The sequence below is a fragment of the Rhinichthys klamathensis genome, unplaced genomic scaffold (genome assembly GCF_029890125.1).
Source record: "Rhinichthys klamathensis goyatoka isolate OS25496 unplaced genomic scaffold, OSU_Roscu_1.1 h1tg000036l_1, whole genome shotgun sequence".
NCBI lineage: Eukaryota > Metazoa > Chordata > Actinopteri > Cypriniformes > Leuciscidae > Rhinichthys > Rhinichthys klamathensis.
In genome coordinates this window covers 11235001-11247500 of record NW_026606584.1, presented here as the reverse complement: position 1 = coordinate 11247500, position 12500 = coordinate 11235001, and the positions used below count along the sequence as shown (strand labels likewise).

Sequence of the window (12500 nt, the reverse complement as noted above, 5' to 3'; positions counted from 1 at the left end):
ATATGTATGCCTTTGATTTAAAAGTCCAACATTGCTTGGAGATGCTGGGGATTGAACACAGGACCTCATACATGCAAAGCATGCGCTCTACCACTGAGCTACATACCCTGATTTAGCTGTTGTTTTTCATCTTTTTTAAATATTATTTTCTTTATGCACGATGTATATGTGATGTATGCCTTTGATTTAAAAGTCCAACATTGCTTGGAGATGCTGGGGATTGAACCCAGGACCTCATACATGCAGAGCATGCGCTCTACCACTGAGCTACATGCCCCGATTTAGCTGTTGTTTTTCTTCTTTTTTACATATTATTTTCTTTATGCATGATGTATATGTATGCCTTTGATTTAAAAGACCAACATTGCTTGGAGATGCTGGGGATTGAACCCAGGACCTCATACATGCAAAGCATGCGCTCTACCACTGAGCTACATCCCCTCACTGTGATGAGTGTTTTCTGATATTTACCTAGATGTGCCTTTAAATCAAAATGTATAGTTGATAAAGGTCAACATGAATGCATACATATGTGATTTTGAGGTTCAAGACACAAGCAAAGAAAATATTGGAAAGTTCCACAATGCTTGGAGATGCTGGGGATTGAACCCAGGACCTCATACATGCGAAGCATGCGCTCTACCACTGAGCTACATCCCCTCGTGGTGATGGTTGTATTCTGTTATTTACCTAGACTTGCTTTTAAATAAAAAATTATTGGTGATAAAGGTCAACTCTGGAATGCATACATATGTGGTTTTGAGGTTCAAAAAACAAGCAAAGAAAGTAATGGAAAGATCCTCACTGCTTGGAGATGCTGGGGATTGAACCCAGGACCTCATACGTGCAAAGCATGCGCTCTACAACTGAGCTACATCCCCTGATTTAGCTATTGTTTTTCTTCTTTTTTAAATATTATTTTCTTTATGCACGATGTATATGTGATGTACGCATTTGATTTAAAAGTCCAACATTGCTTGGAGATGTTGGGGATTGAACCCAGAACCTCATACATGCAAAGCATGCACTCTACCACTGAGCTACATCCCCTGATTTAGCTGTTGTTTTTCTTCTTTTTTAAAATATTATTTTCTTTATGCACGATGTATATGTGATGCATGCCTTTGATTTAAAAGTCCAACATTGCTTGGAGATGCTGGGGATTGAAGCCAGGACCTCATACATGCAAAGCATGCGCTCTACCACTGAGCTATATCCCCCAATTTAGCTGTTGTTTTTCTTCTTTTTTACATATTATTTTCTTTATGCACGATGTATATGTATGCCTATGATTTAAAAGACCAACATTGCTTGGAGATGCTGGGGATTGAACCCAGGACCTCATACATGCGAAGCATGCGCTCTTCCACTGAGCTATCCCCTCACTGTGATGAGTGTTTTCTGATATTTACCTAGATGTGCCTTTACATCAAAATGTATAGTTGATAAAGGTCAACACTGGAATGCATACATATGTGATTTTGAGGTTCAAGACTCAACCAAACAAAGTATTGGAAAGTTCCACAATGCTTGGAGATGCTGGGGATTGAACCCAGGACCTCATACATGCGAAGCATGCGCTCTACCACTGAGCTACATCCCTCGTGGTGATGATTGAGTTCTGTTATTTGCCTAGACTTGCTTTTAAATAAAAAATTATTGGTGATAAAGGTCAACACTGGAATGCATACATATTTTGAGGTTCAAGACACAAACAAAGAAAGTAATGGAAAGATCCTCATTGCTTGGAGATGCTGGGGATTGAACCCAGGACCTCATACATGCAAAGCATGCGCTCTACCACTGAGCTACATCCCCCGATTTAGCTGTTGTTTTTCTTCTTTTTTACATATTATTTTCTTTATGCACGATGTATATGTATGCCTTTGACTTAAAAGACCAACATTGCTTGGAGATGCTGGCGATTGAACCCATGACCTCATACATGCGAAGCATGCGCTCTTCCACTGAGCTATCCCCTCACTGTGATGAGTGTTTTCTGATATTTACCTAGATGTGCCTTTAAATCAAAATGTATAGTTGATAAAGGTCAACACTGGAATGCATACATATGTGATTTTGAGGTTCAAGACTCAACCAAACAAAGTATTGGAAAGTTCCACAATGCTTGGAGATGCTGGGGATTGAACCCAGGACCTCATACATGCGAAGCATGCGCTCTACCACTGAGCTACATCCCCTCGTGGTGATGATTGTGTTCTGTTATTTACCTAGACTTGCTTTTAAATAAAAAATTATTGGTGATAAAGGTCAACACTGGAATGCATACATATTTTGAGGTTCAAGACACAAACAAAGAAAGTAATGGAAAGATCCTCACTGCTTGGAATTGAACCCAGGACCTCATACATGCAAAGCTTGCGCTCTACCACTGAGCTACATCCCCTGATTTAGCTATTGTTTTTCTTCTTTTTTACATATTATTTTCTTTATGCACGATGTATATGTATGCCTTTGATTTAAAAGTCCAACATTGCTTGGAGATGCTGGGGATTGAACACAGGACCTCATACATGCAAAGCATGCGCTCTACCACTGAGCTACATCCCCTGATTTAGCTGATGTTTTTCTTCTTTTTTACATATTATTTTCTTTATGCACGATGTATATGTGATGTATGCCTTTGATTTAAAAGTCCAACATTGCTTGGAGATGCTGGGGATTGAACCCAGGACCTCATACATGCAAAGCATGCGCTCTACCACTGAGCTACATCCCCTCATTGTGATAAGTGTTTTCTGATATTTACCTAGATGTGCCTTAAAATCAAAATTGTATAGGTGATAAAGGTCAACACTGGAATGCATACATATGTGATTTTGAGGTTCAAGACACAAGCAAAGAAAGTATTGGAAAGTTCCACATTGGCTGGAGATGCTGGGGATTGAACCCAGGACCTCATAAATGCAAAGCATGCGCTCTACCACTGAGCTACATCCCCTGATTTAGCTGTTGTTTTTCTTCTTTTTTACATATTATTTTCTTTATGCACGATGTATATGTATGCCTTTGATTTAAAAGACCAACGTTGCTTGGAGATGCTGGGGATTGAACCCAGGACCTCATACATGCAAAGCATACGCTCTACCACTGAGCTACATCCCCTCGTGGTGATGGTTTTGTTCTGTTATTTACCTAGACTTGCTTTTAAATAAAGAATTATTGGTGATAACGGTCAACAGTGGAATGCATACATATGTGATTTTGAGGTTCAAGACACAAGCAAAGAAAGTAATGGAAAGTTCCTTATTGCTTGGAGATGTTGGGGATTGAACCCAGGACCTCATACATGCAAAGCATGCGCTCTACCACTGAGCTACATCCCCTCATCGTGATGAGTGTTTTCTGATATTTACCTAGATGTGCCTTAAAATCAAAATGTATAGGTGATAAAGGTCAACACTGGAATGCAAACATATGTGATTTTGAGGTTCAAGACACAAGCAAAGAAAGTAACGGAAAGTTCCTCATTGCTTGGAGATTGAACCCAGGACCTCATACATGCAAAGCATGCGCTCTACCACTGAGCTACATGCCCCGATTTAGCTGTTGGTTTTCTTCTTTTTTACATATTATTTTCTTTATGCACGATGTATATGTATGCCTTTGATTTAAAAGACCAACATTGCTTGGAGATGCTGGGGATTGAATCCAGGACCTCATACATGCGAAGCATGCGCTCTTCCACTGAGCTACATCCCCTCACTGTGATGAGTGTTTTCTGATATTTACCTAGATGTGCCTTTAAATCAAAATGTATAGTTGATAAAGGTCAACACTGGAATGCATACATATGTGATTTTGAGGTTCAAGACACAAGCAAACAAAGTATTGGAAAGTTCCACAATGCTTGGAGATGCTGGGGATTGAACCCAGGACCGCATACATGCAAAGCATGCGCTCTACCACTGAGCTACATCCCCTGAGTTAGCTATTGTTTTTCTTCTTTTTTACATATTATTTTCTTTATGCACGATGTATATGTATGCCTTTGATTTAAAAGACCAACATTGCTTGGAGATGCTGGGGATTGAACCCAGGACCTCATACATGCGAAGCATACGCTCTACCACTGAGCTACATCCCCTCGTGGTGATGGTTTTGTTCTGTTATTTACCTAGACTTGCTTTTAAATAAAGAATTATTGGTGATAACGGTCAACACTGGAATGCATACATATGTGATTTTGAGGTTCAAGACACAAGCAAAGAAAGTAATGGAAAGTTCCTCATTGCTTGGAGATGCTGGGGATTGAACCCAGGACCTCATACATGCAAAGCATGCGCTCTACCACTGAGCTACATCCCCTGATTTTGCTGTTGTTTTTCTTATTTTTTACATATTATTTTCTTTATGCACGATGTATATGTATGCATTTGATTTAAAAGTCCAACATTGCTTGGAGATGCTGGGGATTGAACCCATGACCTCACACATGCAAAGCATGTACTCTACCACTGAGCTACATCCCCTGATTTAGCTGATGTTTTTCTTCTTTTTTAAATTTTATTTTCTTTATGCACGATGTATATGTGATGTATGCCTTTGATTTAAAAGTCCAACATTGCTTGGAGATGCTGGGGATTGAACCCAGAACCTCATACATGCAAAGCATGCGCTCTACCACTGAGCTACACCCCCTCTTTGTGATGAGTGTTTTCTGATATTTACCTAGATGTGCCTTAAAATCAAAATGTATAGGTGATAATGGTCAACACTGGAATGCATACATATGTGATTTTGAGGTTCAAGACACAAGCAAACAAAGTAATGGAAAGTTCTTCTTTGGCTGGAGATGCTGGGGATTGAACCCAGGACCTCATACATGCAAAGCATGCGCTCTACCACTGAGCTACATCCCCCGATTTAGCTGTTGTTTTTCTTCTTTTTTACATATTATTTTCTTTATGCATGATGTATATGTATGGCTTTGATTTAAAAGACCAACATTGCTTGGAGATGCTGGGGATTGAACACAGGACCTCATACATGGAAAGCATGCGCTCTACCACTGAGCTACATACCCTGATTTAGCTGTTGTTTTTCTTCTTTTTTACATATTATTTTCTTTATGCATGATGTATATGTATGCCTTTGATTTAAAAGACCAACATTGCTGAGTAGCCCCAGAGTGCAGTCTGGACGATGGGGCGGGGCGACACTTTTAGGTGGGGCGACACGTGTCGCTCCGCCCACACCCGATTTTATTGGTTTATAATACAGCAATCTTATTGGCATAGACGCTTGAGGCACGAGCATGCACATTCATTTATGTACGAGTTTATGAATTATCTATGACGCTGTTTGGCCGTACTATATTAAGTGATAATTGCGATTTCAGTAACGATCAATTGGATAATGTTTTGATGAACTTACGAATCAAGTTAGATGAAGTTACTGTCAAAATGTATTCACAATTCACATCGTTTCAAAGCAGCTTTACAAAAAGTCATATTGTAAGCTTTAATATTGAGCAGTTTTATGGCTTGGCGATATCATATGTTGCTGATAAATAATACACTGTTTGAGATTTAGCCTAGATAGGCTACTATATTAATTTACCCTGCAGATAAGTCAGTGCCACTTTTGGTGGGCAATGAGCATGACTACATGAAATTACTGGCAGATCAGAGGAGAGATCATTTCTATGTGGGCTGATTTAGACAATATTTCTCCGCATGTCATGCAGAGCTCCTTAATTTTACATCATTCGTTTATGCTTCTTCGTTTTTCCATTAGGATCAGTGAATAAACACAAACTCGGGATTTTACACAAGTTATGATAATTCCCTGTATTTCAGTATAAACAAAGGATAAATCCGAAAGTGTGTTTTATTTTATTTTAAAGCAAAACCACGGTGACAAATAAGACAGGCTTCCAAATAGCAAACCCTGGCCATTGGGTTATGTGCGTACAATGGGAATAAAATCCGTGCAGCGCTGCAATGTGAAAATAAATATATATATATATAAAAATGTGTGTGTGTTTTTTTTACTAAAACAGATGTTATGTTGATCTATAACAAATATTATAATCTAGGCTATGTGCTCAAGAGCGTATTTAAGCAATTGTCCTACATGTTCATATCACTTCTCTGCTGGGTGTTTTATTTATTTTATTACAGCCTATTATAATTGCACAGATTTATAGCAGTGTGTTTTTTTTATGGTTATGCAGAGCCTATATGTGAGTGTTAATATTTGTAACCATTTTTATCCAGTAGCCTATGAACATGAACACGCAATGCGATGGTGGATGAATAAACAATTGGATTTTTAATTTACCTGATGTCACAGTCACAGATAGACAGTCGTACATAACCGGTTGACACTTATTAGAAAACATGAATCTTTAAAAAATATAACATAGGGCTTTACAGAACCAATAGGCCCTCATATTGTATGAACAGGTAATCAACCAGGAAACGTGTTTGCCATTAAACATTTTATTTGCACTTTGTACCAAATAATGCAAGCATTGGACAATCTCGTTAAAAAAAATGACAACAAAAAACGGTCATGCTTTAGAATTTAAAATCAGCTGCTTACATTCTTACAGTCAATTATCATCATTTGCGTAAAATCCCGAGTTTGTGCTGATCCACCGATCCTGATAGAAATATGAAGAAGCCAAGTGAATGACGCACTAATCTAATGTAAAACATCTCCCTGAAGTACAAGTAATGTCACCAAGCGTTCGTTTTTAAACAATAACTTAATCTATACTGTGTCTTAAGTATAATAAAGTATTAGCCAATAGATATTAACAAAAAATACCATGGTAAACTGATACAATTAAAGTTAGCATTTAATATTTCTTTGATACGGCCAAATCATTCACAAAATCGTACATATAATAAAGGAATGCGCATGCTCAGACCTGAATCGTTTACACCAATAAGATTGCTGTATTATAAACCAATTAAATTGGGGGTGGGCGGAGCGACACGTGTCGCCCCGCCTAAAAGTGTCGCCCCGCCCCATCGTCCAGACTGCACTCTGGGGTACTACACATTGCTTGGAGATGCTGGGGATTGAACCCAGGACCTCATACATGCAAAGCATGCGCTCTACCACTGAGCTACATCCCCCGATTTAGCTGTTGTTTTTCTTCTTTGTTACATATTATTTTCTTTATGCACGATGTATATGTATGCCTTTGATTTAAAAGACCAACATTGCTTGGAGATGCTGGGGATTGAACCCAGGACCTCATACATGCAAAGCATGCGCTCTTCCACTGAGCTATCCCCTCACTGTGATGAGTGTTTTCTGATATTTACCTAGATGTGCCTTTAAATCAAAATGTATAGTTGATAAAGGTCAACACTGGAATGCATACATATGTGATTTTGAGGTTCAAGACTCAACCAAACAAAGTATTGGAAAGTTCCACAATGCTTAGATATGCTGGGGATTGAACCCAGGACCTCATACATGCGAAGCATGCGCTCTACCACTGAGCTACATCCCCTCGTGGTGATGATTGTGTTCTGTTATTTACCTAGACTTGCTTTTAAATAAAAAATTATTGGTGATAAAGGTCAACACTGGAATGCATACATATTTTGAGGTTCAAGACACAAACAAAGAAAGTAATGGAAAGATCCTCACTGCTTGGAGATGCTGGGGATTGAACCCAGGACCTCATACATGCAAAGCATGTGCTCTACCACTGAGCTACATCCCCTGATTTAGCTATTGTTTTTCTTCTTTTTTACATATTATTTTCTTTATGCACGATGTATATGTATGCCTTTGATTTAAAACTCCAACATTGCTTGGAGATGCTGGGGATTGAACACAGGACCTCATACATGCAAAGCATGCGCTCTACCACTGAGCTACATCCCCTGATTTAGCTGTTGTTTTTCTTCTTTTTTACATATTATTTTCTTTAGGCACGATGTATATGTGATGTATACCTTTGATTTAAAAGTCCAACATTGCTTGGAGATGCTGGGGATTGAACCCAGGACCTCATACACGCAAAGCATGCGCTCTCCCACTGAGCTACATCCCCTCATTGTGATGAGTGTTTTCTGATATTTACCTAGATGTGCCTTAAAATCAAAAATGTATAGGTGATAAAGGTCAACACTGGAATGCATACATATGTGATTTTGAGGTTCAAGACTCAACCAAACAAAGTATTGAAAAGTTCCACAATGCTTGGAGATGATGGGGATTGAACCCAGGACCTCATACATGCAAAGCATGCGCTCTACCACTGAGCTACATCCCCTCGTGGTGATGATTGTGTTCTGTTATTTACCTAGACTTGCTTTTAAATAAAAAATTATTGGTGATAAAGGTCAACACTGGAATGCATACATATTTTGAGGTTCAAGACACAAACAAAGAAAGTAATGGAAAGATCCTCACTGCTTGGAGATGCTGGGGATTGAACCCAGGACCTCATACATGCAAAGCATGCGCTCTACCACTGAGCTACATCCCCTGATTTAGCTATTGTTTTTCTTCTTTTTTACATATTATTTTCTTTATGCACGATGTATATGTATGCCTTTGATTGAACCCAGAACCTCATACATGCAAAGCATGCGCTCTACCACTGAGCTACATCCCCTCATTGTGATGAGTGTTTTCTGATATTTACCTAGATGTGCCTTAAAATCAAAATGTATAGGTGATAATGGTCAACACTGGAATGCATACATATGTGATTTTGAGGTTCAAGACACAAGCAAACAAAGTAATGGAAAGTTCTTCTTTGGCTGGAGATGCTGGGGATTGAACCCAGGACCTCATGCATGCAAAGCATGCGCTCTACCACTGAGCTACATCCCCTGATTTAGCTGTTGTTTTTCTTCTTTTTTACATATTATTTTCTTTATGCACGATGTATATGTATGCCTTTGATTTAAAAGTCCAACATTGCTTGGAGATGCTGGGGATTGAACACAGGACCTCATACATGCAAAGCATGCGCTCTACCACTGAGCTACATCCCCTCACTGTGATGAGTGTTTTCTGATATTTACCTACATGTGCCTTTAAATCAAAATGTATAGTTGATAAAGGTCAACATGAATGCATACATATGTGATTTTGAGGTTCAAGACACAAGCAAAGAAAATATTGGAAAGTTCCATAATGCTTGGAGATGCTGGGTATTGAACCCAGGACCTCATACATGCGAAGCATGCGCTCTACCACTGAGCTACATCCCCTCGTGGTGATGGTTGTATTCTGTTATTTACCTAGACTTGCTTTTAAATAAAAAATTATTGGTGATAAAGGTCAACTCTGGAATGCATACATATGTGGTTTTGAGGTTCAAAAAACAAGCAAAGAAAGTAATGGAAAGATCCTCACTGCTTGGAGATGCTGGGGATTGAACACAGGACCTCATACGTGCAAAGCATGCGCTCTACAACTGAGCTACATCCCCTGATTTAGCTATTGTTTTTGTTCTTTTTTAAATATTATTTTCTTTATGCACGATGTATATGTGATGTACGCATTTGATTTAAAAGTCCAACATTGCTTGGAGATGTTGGGGATTGAACCCAGAACCTCATACATGCAAAGCATGCACTCTACCACTGAGCTACATCCCCTGATTTAGCTGTTGTTTTTCTTCTTTTTTTAAATATTATTTTCTTTATGCACGATGTATATGTGATGCATGCCTTTGATTTAAAAGTCCAACATTGCTTGGAGATGCTGGGGATTGAAGCCAGGACCTCATACATGCAAAGCATGCGCTCTACCACTGAGCTACATCCCCCGATTTAGCTGTTGTTTTTCTTCTTTTTTACATATTATTTTCTTTATGCACGATGTATATGTATGCCTATGATTTAAAAGACCAACATTGCTTGGAGATGCTGGGGATTGAACCCAGGACCTCATACATGCGAAGCATGCGCTCTTCCACTGAGCTATCCCCTCACTGTGATGAGTGTTTTCTGATATTTACCTAGATGTGCCTTTACATCAAAATGTATAGTTGATAAAGGTCAACACTGGAATGCATACATATGTGATTTTGAGGTTCAAGACTCAACCAAACAAAGTATTGGAAAGTTCCACAATGCTTGGAGATGCTGGGGATTGAACCCAGGACCTCATACATGCGAAGCATGCGCTCTACCACTGAGCTACATCCCCTCGTGGTGATGATTGTGTTCTGTTATTTACCTAGACTTGCTTTTAAATAAAAAATTATTGGTGATAAAGGTCAACACTGGAATGCATACATATTTTGAGGTTCAAGACACAAACAAAGAAAGTAATGGAAAGATCCTCACTGCTTGGAATTGAACCCAGGACCTCATACATGCAAAGCATGCGCTCTACCACTGAGCTACATCCCCTGATTTAGCTATTGTTTTTCTTCTTTTTTACATATTATTTTCTTTATGCACGATGTATATGTATGCCTTTGATTTAAAAGTCCAACATTGCTTGGAGATGCTGGGGATTGAACACAGGACCTCATACATGCAAAGCATGCGCTCTACCACTGAGCTACATCCCCTGGTTTAGCTGATGTTTTTCTTCTTTTTTACATATTATTTTCTTTATGCACGATGTATATGTATGCATTTGATTTATAAGTCCAACATTGCTTGGAGATGCTGGGGATTGAACCCATGACCTCACACATGCAAAGCATGTACTCTACCACTGAGCTACATCCCCTGATTTAGCTGATGTTTTTCTTCTTTTTTAAATTTTATTTTCTTTATGCACGATGTATATGTGATGTATGCCTTTGATTTAAAAGTCCAACATTGCTTGGAGATGCTGGGGATTGAACCCAGAACCTCATACATGCAAAGCATGCGCTCTACCACTGAGCTACACCCCCTCTTTGTGATGAGTGTTTTCTGATATTTACCTAGATGTGCCTTAAAATCAAAATGTATAGGTGATAATGGTCAACACTGGAATGCATACATATGTGATTTTGAGGTTCAAGACACAAGCAAACAAAGTAATGGAAAGTTCTTCTTTGGCTGGAGATGCTGGGGATTGAACCCAGGACCTCATACATGCAAAGCATGCGCTCTACCACTGAGCTACATCCCCCGATTTAGCTGTTGTTTTTCTTCTTTTTTACATATTATTTTCTTTATGCATGATGTATATGTATGCCTTTGATTTAAAAGACCAACATTGCTTGGAGATGCTGGGGATTGAACACAGGACCTCATACATGCAAAGCATGCGCTCTACCACTGAGCTACATCCCCTCATTGTGATAAGTGTTTTCTGATATTTACCTAGATGTGCCTTAAAATCAAAAATGTATAGGTGATAAAGGTCAACACTGGAATGCATACATATGTGATTTTGAGGTTCAAGACACAAGCAAAGAAAGTATTGGAAAGTTCCACATTGGCTGGAGATGCTGGGGATTGAACCCAGGACCTCATAAATGCAAAGCATGCGCTCTACCACTGAGCTACATCCCCTGATTTAGCTGTTGTTTTTCTTCTTTTTTACATATTATTTTCTTTATGCACGATGTATATGTATGCCTTTGATTTAAAAGACCAACATTGCTTGGAGATGCTGGGGATTGAACCCAGGACCTCATACATGCGAAGCATACGCTCTACCACTGAGCTACATCCCCTCGTGGTGATGGTTTTGTTCTGTTATTTACCTAGACTTGCTTTTAAATAAAGAATTATTGGTGATAACGGTCAACAGTGGAATGCATACATATGTGATTTTGAGGTTCAAGACACAAGCAAAGAAAGTAATGGAAAGTTCCTTATTGCTTGGAGATGTTGGGGATTGAACCCAGGACCTCATACATGCAAAGCATGCGCTCTACCACTGAGCTACATCCCCTCATCGTGATGAGTGTTTTCTGATATTTACCTAGATGTGCCTTAAAATCAAAATGTATAGGTGATAAAGGTCAACACTGGAATGCAAACATATGTGATTTTGAGGTTCAAGACACAAGCAAAGAAAGTAACGGAAAGTTCCTCATTGCTTGGAGATTGAACCCAGGACCTCATACATGCAAAGCATGCGCTCTACCACGGAGCTACATGCCCCGATTTAGCTGTTGGTTTTCTTCTTTTTTACATATTATTTTCTTTATGCACAATGTATATGTATGCCTTTGATTTAAAAGACCAACATTGCTTGGAGATGCTGGGGATTGAATCCAGGACCTCATACATGCGAAGCATGCGCTCTTCCACTGAGCTACATCCCCTCACTGTGATGAGTGTTTTCTGATATTTACCTAGATGTGCCTTTAAATCAAAATGTATAGTTGATAAAGGTCAACACTGGAATGCATACATATGTGATTTTGAGGTTCAAGACACAAGCAAACAAAGTATTGGAAAGTTCCACAATGCTTGGAGATGCTGGGGATTGAACCCAGGACCGCATACATGCAAAGCATGCGCTCTACCACTGAGCTACATCCCCTGAGTTAGCTATTGTTTTTCTTCTTTTTTACATATTATTTTCTTTATGCA

At 39.0% G+C, this 12500-nt stretch overlaps 37 non-coding genes across 37 annotated transcripts; all 37 read right to left on the bottom strand.

Moving 5' to 3' along the window:
• Positions 1-369: 369 nt before the first annotated feature.
• On the bottom strand, positions 370-441 carry trnaa-ugc (transfer RNA alanine (anticodon UGC)). Its single transcript has one exon. It is a non-coding gene; the product is annotated as a tRNA-Ala (tRNA).
• Positions 442-588: 147 nt separating this feature from the next.
• On the bottom strand, positions 589-660 carry trnaa-cgc (transfer RNA alanine (anticodon CGC)). Its single transcript has one exon. It is a non-coding gene; the product is annotated as a tRNA-Ala (tRNA).
• Positions 661-809: 149 nt separating this feature from the next.
• Positions 810-881, bottom strand: trnaa-ugc (transfer RNA alanine (anticodon UGC)). Its single transcript has one exon. It is a non-coding gene; the product is annotated as a tRNA-Ala (tRNA).
• Positions 882-1312: 431 nt separating this feature from the next.
• On the bottom strand, positions 1313-1382 carry trnaa-cgc (transfer RNA alanine (anticodon CGC)). Its single transcript has one exon. It is a non-coding gene; the product is annotated as a tRNA-Ala (tRNA).
• A 149-nt stretch (positions 1383-1531) lies between these two features.
• On the bottom strand, positions 1532-1603 carry trnaa-cgc (transfer RNA alanine (anticodon CGC)). The gene has a single exon. It is a non-coding gene; the product is annotated as a tRNA-Ala (tRNA).
• A 143-nt stretch (positions 1604-1746) lies between these two features.
• Positions 1747-1818, bottom strand: trnaa-ugc (transfer RNA alanine (anticodon UGC)). Its single transcript has one exon. It is a non-coding gene; the product is annotated as a tRNA-Ala (tRNA).
• Positions 1819-2129: 311 nt separating this feature from the next.
• On the bottom strand, positions 2130-2201 carry trnaa-cgc (transfer RNA alanine (anticodon CGC)). Its single transcript has one exon. It is a non-coding gene; the product is annotated as a tRNA-Ala (tRNA).
• A 298-nt stretch (positions 2202-2499) lies between these two features.
• Positions 2500-2571, bottom strand: trnaa-ugc (transfer RNA alanine (anticodon UGC)). Its single transcript has one exon. It is a non-coding gene; the product is annotated as a tRNA-Ala (tRNA).
• A 97-nt stretch (positions 2572-2668) lies between these two features.
• trnaa-ugc (transfer RNA alanine (anticodon UGC)) lies at positions 2669-2740 on the bottom strand. Its single transcript has one exon. It is a non-coding gene; the product is annotated as a tRNA-Ala (tRNA).
• Positions 2741-2890: 150 nt separating this feature from the next.
• On the bottom strand, positions 2891-2962 carry trnaa-ugc (transfer RNA alanine (anticodon UGC)). The gene has a single exon. It is a non-coding gene; the product is annotated as a tRNA-Ala (tRNA).
• Positions 2963-3054: 92 nt separating this feature from the next.
• trnaa-ugc (transfer RNA alanine (anticodon UGC)) lies at positions 3055-3126 on the bottom strand. Its single transcript has one exon. It is a non-coding gene; the product is annotated as a tRNA-Ala (tRNA).
• Positions 3127-3275: 149 nt separating this feature from the next.
• On the bottom strand, positions 3276-3347 carry trnaa-ugc (transfer RNA alanine (anticodon UGC)). Its single transcript has one exon. It is a non-coding gene; the product is annotated as a tRNA-Ala (tRNA).
• A 304-nt stretch (positions 3348-3651) lies between these two features.
• trnaa-cgc (transfer RNA alanine (anticodon CGC)) lies at positions 3652-3723 on the bottom strand. Its single transcript has one exon. It is a non-coding gene; the product is annotated as a tRNA-Ala (tRNA).
• A 149-nt stretch (positions 3724-3872) lies between these two features.
• On the bottom strand, positions 3873-3944 carry trnaa-ugc (transfer RNA alanine (anticodon UGC)). Its single transcript has one exon. It is a non-coding gene; the product is annotated as a tRNA-Ala (tRNA).
• A 92-nt stretch (positions 3945-4036) lies between these two features.
• Positions 4037-4108, bottom strand: trnaa-cgc (transfer RNA alanine (anticodon CGC)). The gene has a single exon. It is a non-coding gene; the product is annotated as a tRNA-Ala (tRNA).
• Positions 4109-4257: 149 nt separating this feature from the next.
• Positions 4258-4329, bottom strand: trnaa-ugc (transfer RNA alanine (anticodon UGC)). The gene has a single exon. It is a non-coding gene; the product is annotated as a tRNA-Ala (tRNA).
• A 261-nt stretch (positions 4330-4590) lies between these two features.
• trnaa-ugc (transfer RNA alanine (anticodon UGC)) lies at positions 4591-4662 on the bottom strand. Its single transcript has one exon. It is a non-coding gene; the product is annotated as a tRNA-Ala (tRNA).
• Positions 4663-4811: 149 nt separating this feature from the next.
• trnaa-ugc (transfer RNA alanine (anticodon UGC)) lies at positions 4812-4883 on the bottom strand. Its single transcript has one exon. It is a non-coding gene; the product is annotated as a tRNA-Ala (tRNA).
• Positions 4884-7040: 2157 nt separating this feature from the next.
• trnaa-ugc (transfer RNA alanine (anticodon UGC)) lies at positions 7041-7112 on the bottom strand. Its single transcript has one exon. It is a non-coding gene; the product is annotated as a tRNA-Ala (tRNA).
• Positions 7113-7423: 311 nt separating this feature from the next.
• On the bottom strand, positions 7424-7495 carry trnaa-cgc (transfer RNA alanine (anticodon CGC)). Its single transcript has one exon. It is a non-coding gene; the product is annotated as a tRNA-Ala (tRNA).
• Positions 7496-7639: 144 nt separating this feature from the next.
• Positions 7640-7711, bottom strand: trnaa-ugc (transfer RNA alanine (anticodon UGC)). The gene has a single exon. It is a non-coding gene; the product is annotated as a tRNA-Ala (tRNA).
• A 92-nt stretch (positions 7712-7803) lies between these two features.
• trnaa-ugc (transfer RNA alanine (anticodon UGC)) lies at positions 7804-7875 on the bottom strand. Its single transcript has one exon. It is a non-coding gene; the product is annotated as a tRNA-Ala (tRNA).
• A 97-nt stretch (positions 7876-7972) lies between these two features.
• On the bottom strand, positions 7973-8044 carry trnaa-ugc (transfer RNA alanine (anticodon UGC)). The gene has a single exon. It is a non-coding gene; the product is annotated as a tRNA-Ala (tRNA).
• Positions 8045-8194: 150 nt separating this feature from the next.
• On the bottom strand, positions 8195-8266 carry trnaa-ugc (transfer RNA alanine (anticodon UGC)). The gene has a single exon. It is a non-coding gene; the product is annotated as a tRNA-Ala (tRNA).
• Positions 8267-8410: 144 nt separating this feature from the next.
• On the bottom strand, positions 8411-8482 carry trnaa-ugc (transfer RNA alanine (anticodon UGC)). The gene has a single exon. It is a non-coding gene; the product is annotated as a tRNA-Ala (tRNA).
• A 278-nt stretch (positions 8483-8760) lies between these two features.
• Positions 8761-8832, bottom strand: trnaa-ugc (transfer RNA alanine (anticodon UGC)). Its single transcript has one exon. It is a non-coding gene; the product is annotated as a tRNA-Ala (tRNA).
• Positions 8833-9143: 311 nt separating this feature from the next.
• trnaa-cgc (transfer RNA alanine (anticodon CGC)) lies at positions 9144-9215 on the bottom strand. Its single transcript has one exon. It is a non-coding gene; the product is annotated as a tRNA-Ala (tRNA).
• Positions 9216-9703: 488 nt separating this feature from the next.
• Positions 9704-9775, bottom strand: trnaa-ugc (transfer RNA alanine (anticodon UGC)). Its single transcript has one exon. It is a non-coding gene; the product is annotated as a tRNA-Ala (tRNA).
• A 92-nt stretch (positions 9776-9867) lies between these two features.
• Positions 9868-9937, bottom strand: trnaa-cgc (transfer RNA alanine (anticodon CGC)). The gene has a single exon. It is a non-coding gene; the product is annotated as a tRNA-Ala (tRNA).
• A 149-nt stretch (positions 9938-10086) lies between these two features.
• trnaa-cgc (transfer RNA alanine (anticodon CGC)) lies at positions 10087-10158 on the bottom strand. Its single transcript has one exon. It is a non-coding gene; the product is annotated as a tRNA-Ala (tRNA).
• A 631-nt stretch (positions 10159-10789) lies between these two features.
• Positions 10790-10861, bottom strand: trnaa-ugc (transfer RNA alanine (anticodon UGC)). Its single transcript has one exon. It is a non-coding gene; the product is annotated as a tRNA-Ala (tRNA).
• A 149-nt stretch (positions 10862-11010) lies between these two features.
• On the bottom strand, positions 11011-11082 carry trnaa-ugc (transfer RNA alanine (anticodon UGC)). Its single transcript has one exon. It is a non-coding gene; the product is annotated as a tRNA-Ala (tRNA).
• Positions 11083-11396: 314 nt separating this feature from the next.
• On the bottom strand, positions 11397-11468 carry trnaa-ugc (transfer RNA alanine (anticodon UGC)). Its single transcript has one exon. It is a non-coding gene; the product is annotated as a tRNA-Ala (tRNA).
• Positions 11469-11560: 92 nt separating this feature from the next.
• trnaa-cgc (transfer RNA alanine (anticodon CGC)) lies at positions 11561-11632 on the bottom strand. Its single transcript has one exon. It is a non-coding gene; the product is annotated as a tRNA-Ala (tRNA).
• Positions 11633-11781: 149 nt separating this feature from the next.
• Positions 11782-11853, bottom strand: trnaa-ugc (transfer RNA alanine (anticodon UGC)). Its single transcript has one exon. It is a non-coding gene; the product is annotated as a tRNA-Ala (tRNA).
• A 304-nt stretch (positions 11854-12157) lies between these two features.
• trnaa-cgc (transfer RNA alanine (anticodon CGC)) lies at positions 12158-12229 on the bottom strand. Its single transcript has one exon. It is a non-coding gene; the product is annotated as a tRNA-Ala (tRNA).
• Positions 12230-12378: 149 nt separating this feature from the next.
• trnaa-ugc (transfer RNA alanine (anticodon UGC)) lies at positions 12379-12450 on the bottom strand. The gene has a single exon. It is a non-coding gene; the product is annotated as a tRNA-Ala (tRNA).
• Positions 12451-12500: the final 50 nt, after the last annotated feature.